We start from the raw sequence: 15,261 nt of genomic DNA, 5'->3' as shown, positions 1-15,261 counted from the left end.
TAACTTACCTTATACCAGACCACCTGACCTGCCTCTTGAGAATTCTGTGTGCAGGTCAGGAAGCAACAGTTAGAACTGGACATAGAACAACAGACTGGTTCCAAATAGGAAAATGAGTACGTCAAGACTGTCTATTGTCACCCTGCTTACTTAACTTATATGCAGAGTACATCATGAGAAACGCTGGGCTGGATGAAGCACAAGCTGGAATCAAGATTGCCGGGAGAAATATCAATAACCTCAGATATGCAGATGACACCACCCTTATGGCAAAAAGTGAAGAAGAACTGAAGAGCCTCTTGATGAAAGTGAAAGAGGAGAGTGAAAAAGTTGGCTTAAAGCTCAACATTCAGAAAACTAAGATCTGGTCCCATCACTTCATGGCAAATAGATGGGCAAACAGTGGAAATAGTGGCTGACTTTATTTTTCTGGGCTCCAAAATCACTGCAGATGGTGATTGCAGCCATGAAATTAAAAGATGCTTACTCCTTGGAAGGAAAGTTATGACCAACCTAGATAGCATATTAAAAATGAGAGACATTACTTTGTCCACAAAGGTCCGCCTAGTCAAGGCTATGGTTTTTCCAGTAGTCATGTACGGATGTGAGAGTTGGACTATAAGGGAAAATGAGTGCTGAAGAATCGATGCTTTTGAACTGTGGTGTTGGAGAAGACTCTTTGAGAATCCCTTGGACTGCAAGGAGATCCAACCAGTCCATCCTAAAGGAGATCAGTCCTGGGTGTTCATTGGAAGGACTGATGTTGAAGCTGAAACTCCAATACTTTGGCCACCTGATGAGAAAAGCTGATTTATTTGAAAAGACCCTGATGCTGGGAAAGATTGAGGGCAGGAGAAGGGGACAACATAGGATGAGATGGTTGGATGGCATCACTGACTCAATGGACATGAATTTGGGTAAACTCCTGGAGTTGGTGATGGACAGGGAGGCCTGGCATGCTGCAGTTCATGGGGTCTCAATGAGTTGGACATGACCGAGGAACTGAACTGAAACTGAAAATTACCTTAAAGGAATAGCTAAAGGACGTCCTTCACACAGAGAGGAAACAGAAGAAACTTGAGACTAGGAAGGAAGAGGCAACATGTCAAGGAAAAGTATGGATAAGCAAATAGGCTTTCCTGTTGAATTTTCAAATTATGTTTGGCAGTTGTGCAAAAATTATAGTATTATTGTACTTATAAATATGTGTAAAGGAAATATTTAAAACACCTATATTATAAACAAGGGAGGATAAAAAGATATAAAGAGGAGGTAAGGTTTCTGTAACTCACTTGAATTAATAAACACACTCTGAAATAACCAATTATGTAAATTAGATGATATTGAAAATATTCTAGAAAAACATAAACTACCAAAAGTGATTCATGAAGAAATAGAAAATCTGAATAGATCAATAATAAGTAAAGAGACTGACTCAGTAATTTAAATTTTCCCACAAAGAGAAGCCCAGGCCCTGATGGCTTTCTGATAAATTCTACCAAACATTTAAAGAAAGCAATACCAATTTTTCACAAACTTTTCCAAAATAAAAGCACACAAAACACATTTCAACTCATTCTGACTCCAATATTACTCTGACATCAAAGCAGACCAAAGCATTACAGAAAACTACAGACTTAATCTAACACCTATTTAAAATGAAAACACAACACTATGGAATAGAAAGGAACTTTGCAATGTGATATAGATTATCTACAAAAAAGGCCACAACTAGTATCACACTTAATGGTGAGAAACTGAATGTTTTCCCTGCAATATCAGGAACAAGACAAGGATTTCTACCCTCATCACTTCTATTTAGCATTATTTTAGAGCTTCTTCTTCTTGGGATCACCAAGAGTCAGACACGACTGAGTGACTGAAAACAAGAGCTTCTAACCAAGTCAATGAATCAAGGAAAAGAAATTAAAGAATATAGGTTTGAAAGGAAGAATTTAAACCCTATGTATATATCCAAGAGAGCTGAAAACATATGTCCACACAAAAGCATGAACACCGATATTCATAGCAGAATTATTCAAATTAATTGAAACGTGGAAACAACCCAAATGGCCCTTCAGGCGATACATAGACATACTAAATGTGATATATCCATACGACATAATACAATTCAGCTATAAAAAGCAATAAGGTACACGGATGAATCTTGAAAAAAAAAAGCATGCTAAGTGAAAAACTCTGACACAAAGGGCCAGTCCATACTAACAGAATATAGTTTATTAGTTCTTAGGAACAGGGACAGGTGTAAGGGGAGTGCCTGCTAATGGGTATCTTTTTGAGGTGATGAAATGGCTAATGAGTGTCTTTTTTGGGTTTTTTTCAAGGTGATAAAAATGCTTCAAAATTTGATGTTAGTGGTGATTGTACAACTTTATGAATATACTTTAAAATATCAAAGTATATTTTATATACACTTCATATATCCTGTACTTTTAAAAGGATGAACTTCATAATTTTATCTCAATAAAGTTATCATTTTAAAAAATGCCTAGGCACAAATAACATCCTCCCCAGTCATGGCTCTTCCTAAAACCATTTTACATACACCTTCTCAGTATCAATCACCCAGGAAATGCGGTGGATTAGAAACGTGAGCACAAATAGAGCTTTTAATAAAACAGCCATTTTTTAAATATGAGATATTAATAAACTACAAGTTCCACCTGTGCTTCCTACTAGTACAAAAATTTATTATTTGGCCAGCAATGTCAACAGAATGACAGCAGCAGTACTCTCAAGAAAATTGTTAACTGATTCTGATGAATTTTAGTTAAATATACTCCTACACATAGCTAGTTTTATTTTCCTGCTTTGTGAGTAATTATAACTCAAGTAGTAATGCTTCTAACCAGTAGAACCCATATTTCCATCAATTTCTGTATGATTCCATTTATTGACACCTCGCTATAATTCCATTGTTTCTTAACTCATGCTAATAGCTTAACATACAAAATTAGCTTTTGTTTGTAGTGTATTTTATCAGAAGGTTAGTTGTGGTTTATTTAGAAGAAAATATAAGACACAAAGCCTCAAAACTCTATTACTATAATCCTAAACACTCTTATTACTGCAATATTCTGTTTCTATTGCTTTTAAAATGTAAGTACTCTAAATCTTAGGAGAAAGAAAAACAATTTATTTCCAGCTTAAGCAAAAAAAATAAAAAACAACTATTTTCTTTTCTTACATAAAAGAAGTCCATGACTTGTACAGTGACCCCATGATGTATACTTCTAGTTCTCATCATCCCATTCTTTCATTCAGTCACAATTTTACACACACTCATAGGTAGCTCAGATGGTAAAGAGCCTGCCTACAATGCAGGAAACACAGCTTCAATCCCTGGGTTGGGAAGATCCCCTGGAGAAGAAAATGGCAACCCACTCCAGTATTCTTGTCTGGAGAATCCCATGGACAGAGGATCCTGGCAGGCAACAGTCCATAGGTTTGCAAAGAGTCAGACACAACTGTGCAACTAAGGACTCATGCACATAATTCTAAGAATAAAAATCATTTAAGAGCAAATCATAATGAAACAATTATCATCCTCGATAAACATTGAAATAACTGTCCTCATTACCTATGCATGAGATAAATATTATTACTTCTTAAAAATTAATTTTTAAATGAAAATATATCTATCCAAGAACATAAATCAAACAATATTAATATGTTTATTACACTAATAGTAAGAAAAATCCTGATATTAAAAAAATTGTTTTCTGGCCTGTCCCTCCTTATTTACCAGATATGACTCAGGGGCAACCACTTTCAAGTCTTTAGCTGTTTCTTCTGATATTTATATGTATTTTTCTAAATAGAACACTTACACTACTTTTTAATCATTCTCTCATTATCTATTGCCTTCCCCTTATGGTAGTTGGAAAATATCTAACATTCTATTTCTTCCAATCTCACTTTTCCCATTCCCTCAAAATAGTTGTATCAACTAGGATTTTTTTTTTTATTAAAGCAATACTGACAATTTGCATTATTAAGACAATGTATAATCTATATCACTCTATATATCTTCCTTCTTGTTCAGCTTTTTTTGTTTCTGCTGTAGCTATTCATTTTTTCATTGGCTTAGTTTTCTATGTAAGCCTTACATTTATTCCATGTTGCAGTGAATTTGTCAACTATCTATCAACAATTTTCTCCTAATATTCAAACACATTGAATAATCGATCATTTGTATGTACTTCCTGGAGCGTTCTCCTTCCTCATGCAGTCTTCTGTTCTGTTCTGTGAAGAGGTTGTTCCCTGGCCTTAGAGAACAGAGGCTTCCCAGGAGTTCCCTCTTGCTGATGTTCTCTCTAGGATTCCTTTTTTCTGAACTCTTGGCCTTACTTTCTTTCTTATTTCATCCCTCATTTAACTGAATGAAGAATATCCTCTTGTTTGAGTTGTTGTTGTTCTTATCACTATTACTGAATGTCTAAAAATCTTTTTATTTTTACACTTATACTTGATTTGGGGGTGGGGTGGCTAGGTATAGAATACTACATTAAAAAAAATACCGTGGTTCCCTCCCCTCCTTAGGAGTTTGAGGGCATTTGCTTCTAGTATCTAGAGTTGTTGATTCAAAGTATGATGAAATTCTGAATCCCATATTTTGCTAATTGATTTATCCTTCACTTTGGAAGCTGTAGTGACTTCTCTTTAACCTGGTTTTCATCTTGACTTAAATGACTTCACCGGTGGCTCAGACAGTAAAGCGGCTGTCTACAATGCAGGAGACCGGGTTTGATCCCTGGGTCGGGAAGATCCCCTGGAGAAGGAAATGGCAGCCCACTCCAGTACTATTGCCTGGAAAATCCCATGGACGGAGGAGCCTGGTAGGCTACAGTACAAGGGGTCACAAAGAGTCAGACATAACTGCGTGACTCCACTTTATTTTCATCTTGATTTGGGGATCATCTTTTTCATTCATTTTCCTGGGACGATCAAGGCACCCTTTCAGTCTTAAGATGTTAGACTTTCCTTGATATATTCTACTGATAATTTTGTCCCTTCTTTTTTTTCTGTCTTTTTTTCTGGACTTTTACCTACTCTTAGTTAGATATTATTAGAATACTCATTTTATCTCCTCTGACTTATTTTCCATCTCTATTCTTGTGTTTCCCTTTGAGTCATTACCTTGACTTATGTTCCCTGATTGCAATGCTTTATCCTCAAATCATCCTGTTTCTGTAGCTATTCCAAATTGTCTCTAGTTCTGTATAAAAGGTATATTAGCGTTCTCTAGAGAACAGAGCCAATAGTCTGTATATTATATGACAGAGGGGTTTATTTTAAAGAATTGGCTTACACAATGGGGGTAGACTTTAAACCTGAAATTCACAAAGCAGACAGCTTGCAGGATGGCAATTCTAACAGGAATGGGGAGCCTTTTGCAAAGTGACCAACAAGGGATTAATCTCCAAAATATACAAACAGCTCATGCAGCTCAGTATCAAAGAAAACTACTCAGTCAAAAACTAGGTAGAAGATCTAAATAGGCATTTCTCCAAAGAATATATACAGATGGCCAAAGGCACAAGAAAAGATGCTCAATGTTGCTAATTATTAGAGAAATACAAGTTAAAACTGGGATGAGGTATTACTTCACAGTGGACAGAATGGCAATCATCAAAATGTCTCACAAATAATAAATGCTGGAGAGGATGTGGAGAAAAAGAAACCGTCCAACACTCTTGGTGGGAATGTAAATGGTGCAAACACTATAGAGAACAGTATGGAGGATCCTTAAAAAACTAAAAATATAGAGATACCATATGATCCTGTCATCCCACTCCTGGACATGTATCTGGAGAAAAGCCCAATTCTAAAAGATACATGTACCCCAATGCTCATTGCAGCACTATATACAAGAGCCAAGACATGGAAGCAACCTAATGTCCACTTATAGATGAATGGATAAAGAAGATGTGGTACATTCATACAATGGGAAACTACTCAGCCATAAAAAGAATGACATTCTACCATTTGCAGCAACATGGATAGACCTAGAGGTTATCATACTAAGTGAAATAAGCCACACGGAGAAGGACAAATGTCATATGATATCATTCATATGTGGAACTTGAAAAATAAAAAGATGCAAGTGAACTTATATAGAAAACAAAAACCCACAGGCACAGAAAACAAATGTATGGTTACTGAAGGGGAAAGGTGGGGGAGGGATAAATTTGGAGTTTGAGATTAACATATACACGCTACTATATGTAAAATAACTAACCCACAAGGACCTACTGTATGGCACAGAGAATTATATTCAGTGTATTGTAATAATGTACAACGGAAAAGAATATGAAAATATATATATGTGTGTGTGTGTAACTGAATCCCACTGAAATTAACACAACATTGTTAATCAACTATACTACAAAACAAAAAAAAAGAAAATGAGAATTCTGTAAGTATAAAGCCTTCAATACCATTAATAATCTTTGTTTCAGCTTTTCACATATTACTTCTGAGCTAAGAAGATAAAAAATGATATTAATCTTACCAGAAATTTCTACCTATGTTAATGCTGTGTCCTAACAAATAGTCATCCTGAAAACAAACATTTCTTATTCAGTGATGCTGATTTTCTGTATTATTCCATTTGCAATGCCTATTTTTAGAAACCTTTCAGTATATATTATAAACTACTTTAATCACATTAAAGTCATATCTTTAAATTTTTCCTCACAAATATTATTTTCCAGTTTAATCACCACATAATCACAAATCATTTGATCATCACCAACTCTCCATTAGATATGAATCCAAGTGACATTCAGTCATTCAAAAAATAAATTTATAAAATCTTCTCAATAAAGGAGAGTTCGCTTATCTTGAAAATTGTTGAGATAAAATATTCATTTGAACCTCACAATATTGAAAGTCATTGGAAAAAGACTCATTTTCAAATAGTCAAACACTGAAACATATAAAATAAGTGCTTCAAGTAAATAATGACATCACCAGAATATTAAATATACATATATTATTCTTACAAGCCTAAAGGATGCTGATTGGGAGAGTTAAATGTGGTTTTAGTATTTGAAACAAATATTAAATACATATGACAGGAATTATGCAATTGCAGTTCTCCCACTTGGTTCCTTATTGGACACTCTCCCAGACTTTCCAGGAGCTGAAAAAAAATTTTTTTTTGACTCCTGCTTATATTTTTGGCATGGATAGTTCAGAGATATTTTATCTCAGAACTTGTAATTCTATAACACACTGCTTTGTTTCTTGAAAAGATGGTGTAACAAGATGTGAAGTGGAATTATTTTAGTCTTAGTTTGGTTAAATCCTAAAGTCAGAATTTCTACTTCCTCTTGCAATAAGACTGCTTGTGCACTACTTAGAAAGGAGATGGCAGAACATTAGTTCTTGACTTTTGGCTCCTCACTCCTTCAGAGCTTAAAGTATAGAAGCAAAAACCCTGTAAGTTAGATTTGTCCATAGAAAATTATCTATGGGCTATGAATTCCATCCTACCTTCTGTAGAGGATGGTTAGGCCATTTGAACCTCATTTTAAGCCTAGGAAATGGTGTTCCAAGAGACCACTTATGTGTGATGCAGTCTGTCATGCTAGCCCCTACCTTGTAGAACTAGGGAGAAGGAAAAACATAGAAAAGCATATAAACAGTGAAGGAAAGAAGAAAGCCACAGAAAGACAGCCCTGCCATCGCCTCTCTAACCCAATGTCCAGGTACCCTCTCCCTGACTCTCTTTACTCCACACACACTCACTCTTTCTTATGAGCAAGTCAAGCATGGCCCCACCTCAGAGCTTTTGCATTGAGAGCCTTCTCTTCCTCCAAACATATAAAGGGCTAGTCCTCTCCTTTCCTCCTCTTGAAGGAGGCAATACCACCTCTTTGAGACTGGTACGAATCATCCTACTGAATCTTGTAATCTGCTCCACACTCTACAACTCTGATTCCTCTTGTCTGGAGCTGTTTTGTTTTTTCCATAGCTTTTATCACTTTCCAATGGTTGCTTATTACATTCATTATTTATTGTTTCACCTCTTCACTAGAATGTGAAGTCCATTGGGCTGTTCAGAAACCATTGACTGAAACTGCCCAGCCTGGCCAGGCATGCTAATAACCACTTGCATGAGTTGTTTCATAAAAGTGGGTGTTGATAAGGAATACTGTGCTTCCACCAAAACTAAGAATAATTTGGGAGGATCCAAAAGGAGATACCAGCCCATAATATGTCCTGCCAACCTTCCCAAAACCCTCAGTCTACAATCCATCTTGGCTGAGATGTGTACACTGCCAGAAGGGACCCTGAGTCAGACCAAGTATGGCAAGATGGTTGGCCAGAGAGAACCCAGAAACACACACCATTACCATAAAACCTGAGACAGCAAGTCATGTTGCGGAGCAGCTTACCTGAGTTCCCTTACCCTCTGCTCTCCTCTTAGGTACCCCTTCCCCAAAAAATCTTGCTTTGTCAGTATGTGTGTCTCCCCGGACAATTCATTTTCTAGTGTCAGACAAGCGCCCGCTCTTGGGCCCTGGAAAGGGTTTTCTTTCTGGTAATAAGGCCATGGATTTTACCATTACTCTCTACCCTAAGGTTCCAAAAGGTTACCTGGTACACTTATAGGTAAGTATCATATACTGGGTAAATTAATTACTGAATACTAACTTATATCCCCTACAGGAATTACCACAACTACTTTGATTTCCTGGCACCTTACATTTAGTCCTTTGTTTTGCTTTACTTGCTGGATTTCCAGTAATATTCTTGAAAGGGTTAATTCTGAGGTTTCCACTTTATCCTACCAGGCCTGTTTGGGTTTCTGCTGTGAAGTCCCTTGATTTTACTCATCTCAAAAGTCAAGTGACATGAAAAAGGTCTTAATTTTCCTAACACTTAATACTGACAACATATTTTAGATTTATAATTTATATCCACTGCTTTGGAGAGACGTGTGAATGTCAACAACAAAAATTACTGGGTTTCATCACAATAAATTTTGGTATATGAGTAAATTCTAGTATTTACTAGGTCAGCTCTTTCCAAAATTTTACACTGATCTCTGATTTCACTTTATAATTAAAATATAGGCATGAGCCAACATTTACATGTTATATATGGTAGCTGATTTTGCATAAAACTTAGAAATATATGTATCTGAGATTGGAATAAAATACATTTAAAATTGTCTATGGCAAACTGTCTATGGTAAAACTCATAATCTTTGATCCTATAATGAAAGATTTAGAGAAACTTATCTATTCAAGACCATTCCCATGTGAATTCATTTAGTGAAATTTTACTTGCAAGAATCTGTAAAAATGCTAATAAACCACATTTCTCACTAGCTTAGGCCTAGCTTTTTATTTGTTTCTGGCTTTGAGATAACTTTGAATAGGCAATATAGTGTCACCATGGGTAATGAATGATGCATGCATGAAATAGTGACCTTAAAACAGCACATTTCTCTTAAAGGAATCAATTTGCACACCATTGCTGCTTAAATCTTATGAGCAATTATGTATCATGTCTTTCCGATTCAAACGATAGAAAATCTATTTTAATCAACATTAATTTCCATGAAATTGTAATTTTGCTAGTGTCCATTAACAAGGATAAAGCAGATATGGGAAATAGTTTTAAGAAAATAAAGAATTTAAGAAAAAACACAGCAAAACATGTAGGAAAAATTCACTTTTGCTTCAAAAATTAAGTGTTTCAGAAAAATACAGGACATCTCAGTAATGTGCCTAAGGAATAATATTACTAGCAATCCTAGAAGAGTTTCCAAATATAGGTATGTTCAGAACATACCTTTGCAAATTAGAAGAACTTTACTTTCCCAGACAGAGCATATTGATATAATTAGTAAATAGCCACATAGGAAAGCAGTCCCCAACTTCATTGGCACCAGGGACTAGTTTCCTGGAAGACAATTTTTCCACAGACAAGGGTTTGGGGAATGGTTTCAGGGTGATTTGAGAGCATTATATTTATTGTGTACTTTATTTCTATTATTATTATATTAACTCTGCCTCAGATCATCAGGCATTAGATCCTGGAAGTTGGGGACCCCTGGTGTAGGATATTTTTGTTTCCTCCCTTTAAATGTTTTCTTTCTTCCACTTTTAACCCTACAGAATCAGAGTTTGATGCTGTTATTGCTGTTAAATGAGTTGCTTGTTTAAGTCCTCGTAGTCCAGTAACTCCTGGTGGCAATGCAGTAGAGGTAAATAAAATGTAGATATTTAGGTGTACACTCTTATTTTGCCATTCCTTTGCAAATATTCTCAACTTCATTGCCAAAACAAAATAAAAACAAAACCACTTTACCTCTAATGAAACCAGTTATCCAACTTCCTTTCTTCTGCATTCATTCAGTATATTATAGAAGGGGTTCAATCACAAAATCAGGCAGACTAGTATTACTGTAAATTTATTCTCTCAAGCTCAAATGAGTACTTACCACCACCTGAAAATCTCACCATGGTCCTATAAGTTTACCCTCCTATTGCTTTTATTTCATACATTTAATGATTTCCCTTTATCTCCTCACCGCCACCATCCCGGCATCCTTCAGTTGTTGACTTGGCTTTGTACATCATGTAGGAAGATGTTATCGGACAAGAAGGGACTCATCTTCCACCCAGCTGGAAGGGCTGTCTTTCAAGAGGCACATGAAAAGATGCTCAGCATCACTGATTATTAGAGAAAAGCAAATGAGGTATCACTTCACACTGGTCAGAAAGGCCATCATTAAAAAGGCTGCAAACAATAAATGCTGTAGATGGTGTAGAGAAAAGAGAACCCTCCTACACTGTTGGTGGGAATATAAATTGGGGCAGACACTATAGAAAACATTATGGAGATTTCTCAAAGAAACTAAAAATAGAATTGTCATATGATATGGCAGTCCTATACCTGGGCATATACCCACACAAACTAAAAAGATACACACACCCCTATGTTCATAGCAGTGCCATTTACAATAACCAAGACATAGAATCAACATAAATGTCCATCAACAGATGGATAAAGAAGATATGGTATATATACATAAAGGAATATTAGCTATAAAATTGAAATAATGCCATTTGTAGCAACATGGATGGACCTAGAGATTATCATACTAAGTGAAGTAAGCCAGGAATAGAAAGACAAATACCATATAATATCACTTATATATGGAATCTGAATATGACATAAATGAATATATCTATGAAACAAAAGCAGACTCACAGAGGACAGATTTGTGGTTGCGAAGTGGGAGGGTGTGTGGGAAGGATCTGGAGTTTGGGATTAGCAGCTGTAAATTGTTACATATAGGATGAATAAACAAGGTCCTACTGTATGGCACAAAGGGCTATATTCAATATCCTATAATAAACCATAATGAAAAGAGTATGAAAAAGATTATATATGTATAACAGAATCAATTTGCTGTACATCAGAAATTAACACAACACTGTAAATTAACTATACTTCAATAAAATTATTTTTTTTTAATTGCCAAAAAGAAAAAGTGTCCTTTCCTTTACTAAAGAGGCTTCCCAGGTGGCGCTAGTGGTAAAGAACCTGCCTGCCAATGCAGGAGATACAAGAGACACTGGTTTGATCCCTGGGTCAGGAAGATCCCCTGGAGAAGGGCATGGCAACTCACTCCAGTATTCTTGTCTGGACAAGCCCACGGACAGAGGAGCCTAGTGAGCTACGGGCCATATGGTTGCACAGAGTCAGACTCATCTGAAGCAACTTAGCACACACGCCTCTTCTAACAGTCCTCCACGTTTCCATCTTCTCAAAAACTTTTTCCTTTACCTGTTATTTTTCCAGATCATCAGTCTCATTTTATGTGCCCTCCCATTATATGAATAGTCTACACTATGTTCCGTCTAAAAGAGTCCTTTCCCAATTCCCAACCTCCAAGTTTTACCCAGTTTCCTGTACACTTTTTTTAAGCTTTTTTTTTTTTAATGAAAAGATAATTGCTTTACAGAATTTTTGGTGTTTTCTGTCAGTCATCAACAAGAATCAGCCACAGATATACCCGTGTCCCCTGTCTCCCAAACCTTCTTCCCATCTCTCTCCCCATCCCACTCTTCTAGATTGTTACAGAGCCCCTGTTTGAATTCCCTGAGTCATGCAGCAAATTCCCATTGGCTATCTATTTTATATTACTGCCAAGATTTTCAGAATAGAGAGTCAGTTCCTAGGCAGGGTTCTCGGGGAGGAGATAGGGCTCTGGAATTCTCAAGGAGGAGGAAAGGACAAACTTATTTTTCCTCTACATTCCTTAGGATTATATAACAATAATGTATCCTGCTTGAGGACAGTTTCTGGAAAAAACCTTCTGGCCAATCCTGTAATCTTCAAATGTAAATTATGGGAGTGGGTCTAGTAAGGTCTTTACAACCTCCAGACATTCTTTTGATTCACTGTAATAACTAATTAAAAAGTACATAACTCCATTGCTAACACTAGCGAGGGGGCACTCTTTCTGCCCCCTTCTGATGTCTATGTCAGAAGCTTTCTCTATCTCATTTATACTTCAATAAAACTTTATTACACAAAAGCTCTGAGCAATCAAGCTTCATCTCTGGCCCCAGATTGAATTCTTCTCCTCTGGAGGCCAAGAATCCGAAAGTCTTTCGTGCTTCAGCAACAACCTTTCAATAGAACAGACCTGAAAACTGTGTATTGGATTTGACCGTATGGAGAACACTTCACTCCCCATCTTGTCTGAAACCCCGGACAAAACACCCCATCCCATCATGGAAGTTCTTTGTGTTCCTAGTTTCCATGACATCATCACACTTCTGACTTCCCTTCTATCTTTCTGGCTTCTCCAGATAATTCTTACTTCCTCTCTCCTTTCCTGCTTAATATTTCTCATTCTACACTGTCTCTTCAAGGGACCTCCTTGATTGCCATGGATTAAAATACCATCTTTGTGCTCAAAAAGAACACATATACAGTAAGTCCCCTATATACAAACCTTCGAGTTGTGAACTTTCAAAGAGGCAAATGTCTGTTCACATGACCGGTCCTGTAAGTTAGTTCACATGTCTGGTGTACATCGTCACGTGCATGCATCCTCTACAATCGGTTGTGCTTTTGTGTAATTTATACAGTACTATATAGAATACAGTAGTGCAGTATTTTTATTTCAAGTCCAAGATGTCCAGAAGAAAGTGTAAAAGCAGATGTGATGTAGTTGGTACTGTTAAGAAGCACCAGAAATTGGAGACCCAGAGAAAGGACAAAGAGAGACAAGACGAAGAAGAAGTAATTGAAGAGCTGAAGAGATTCACAATACAGGAAATGGCAAGAGGATTTTCTTTATTTGAGGAGACACTGATAGTCTGTGGTGGCTCAGACAGTAAAGACTCTGTCCGCAATGCGTGAGACCTGGGTTAGATCCCTGATTGGGAAGATCCCCTGGAGGAGGGCATGGCAACCCACTCTAGTATTCTTGCCTAGAGAATCCTGTGGACAGAGGAGCCTGGCAGGCTACAGTCCATGGGGTTGCAAAGAGTCAGACACAACTGAGCAACTAAGCACAGCACAGCAGATAGTGTTAGAGGCACAGGAGCTGAACATAGAACAGTGTACAAAGGTTGTAGGAGCCGTTCAGAATGCAATCCAGTGCTACCATGTCATCTATGATGAGAAAAAAAGAGCTATTCCCAAATATCACTGAATCTTTTTTTTTTTTTTTTCAGAAAAGTACATACAATTGAATCCAACAAAGAACCAGAAGCAGTGCCATCAATGTCAGGCATGAGTGAAACTGCAGCTTGCCCTGCATCTCTCATTGCTGACAATACTTCAGCTCTACTGTCTCCCACCTCCCCTTCCTCCTCCAGTCAGTGACTTTCTTGCGGTTCACTTGAGGCCAGCCCCTACGTGCCAGTTGTTGTACTGTACTACTGTGCTTTTCAAGTTTCTGTACTATAAGATTAAAATTAAAATAATTTTGTGTATCCTTATTTTTATTAAGTATTATTTATACGAAAACTATTATAAACCTACTACAGTACAGTACTATATAGTTGATCGTTTTAGTTGAATACCTAAGCTAACTTTGTTGGACTCACAAGTAAAGAACTTAGGAACACATTCTGGGACCAGAACTTATTCGAAAGTAGGAGACTTACTGTATGCACTTTCTCATCCAAGTCCTCCCTTCTGGATTACTATCTGCTCCCCTATAGTGGTCCTTTTCTTATCATGTGGCCCTTTAGTCTCTCCTCATCCAGTTGCTAAAGAGTTAGAAATCATTTCAACATAGCTTTGTCCTGATGTCCTTCTTCATCCAGTATGAAGTTCAGATGATTCTAAATCCAAATTTACTTTTTAAATTATTAATACTCTTCATTTCTACATCTCTGTTGCCACTCTCCATTAGTTTTATCCAAACGTTTTCACTTGAACTACTCTATCACCAAGCTAGACTATCTACATCACACCAGAATTGTCTTTTAAAATGTAAATTGCACTTTTTCTACCTCTGTTTTAACATTGAAAAATTGCCCCAAATCTTTAATTTTACCATCAAAGGCTTTCCTGGTAGCGCAGATGTTATAGAATCTGCCTGCAATGCGGGAGACCCAGGTGTGATCTCGGGGTTGGAAGATACCCTGGAGAAGGAAATGGCAACCTACTCCAGTGTTCTTGCCTAGAGAAATCCATGGAGAGAGGAGTCTGGCAGGCTACAGTCCATGGGATCACAAAGAGTTGGACACGACTGACCAACTAACAGACACACATGCCTTGTCCTCTAGGTCAGCCACATTGTCCTTTCTTCCATCCCTAAAAAACCAATTATTATCTGCCTCATAGACTTTTTGCATGGTATTCCCTTCACCTGGAATGCTTTTCCTCTCACTTTGACTTTACTAATCTCTCCTAACTCAAATGTCATCTCTGGATAAGCCTTCTTTGAGTACCAACTCTGAATTACATTTCTCCTGCTATTTTTTTCTCTTGTAGCATTTAACACAAATTATGGTATAGGTCAATTTATCTGTCTCTTAAACTAGTCTGTGAACTCCATGGGGACAGAACCAAGGCATGTTTTATTCATATCTAATGAACAAAACATGCTCATGTTCATGTTCTAACCTCATATCTAATCTTTTGTAACCATTTAATATGTAAACAAATACATGTATGAATAACTGTATGTTTATAAGCAAGTTTCCTAACCTCTTTGTGTTTCATCTGTGAGGCTGGTGTAAGAAT

General features: G+C 36.9%; 1 long non-coding RNA gene across 1 annotated transcript in view; it reads left to right on the top strand.

The window, feature by feature from the left end:
- LOC145503611 (uncharacterized) overlaps positions 1-14,000 on the top strand; it is a 31,657-nt gene extending 17,657 nt beyond the window's left edge. Inside the window, exon 3 of the long non-coding RNA XR_014051591.1 lies at positions 13,740-14,000. This is a non-coding gene — a long non-coding RNA (uncharacterized LOC145503611). The remainder of the gene's footprint in view (positions 1-13,739) is intronic.
- The last annotated feature ends 1,261 nt before the right edge of the window (positions 14,001-15,261 follow it).

Source organism: Giraffa tippelskirchi, chromosome 4 (genome assembly GCF_054371585.1).
Source record: "Giraffa tippelskirchi isolate mGirTip1 chromosome 4, T2T-mGirTip1v1.2.pri, whole genome shotgun sequence".
Classification (NCBI taxonomy): domain Eukaryota; kingdom Metazoa; phylum Chordata; class Mammalia; order Artiodactyla; family Giraffidae; genus Giraffa; species Giraffa tippelskirchi.
This window is presented reverse-complemented; position numbering and strand designations above follow the sequence as displayed.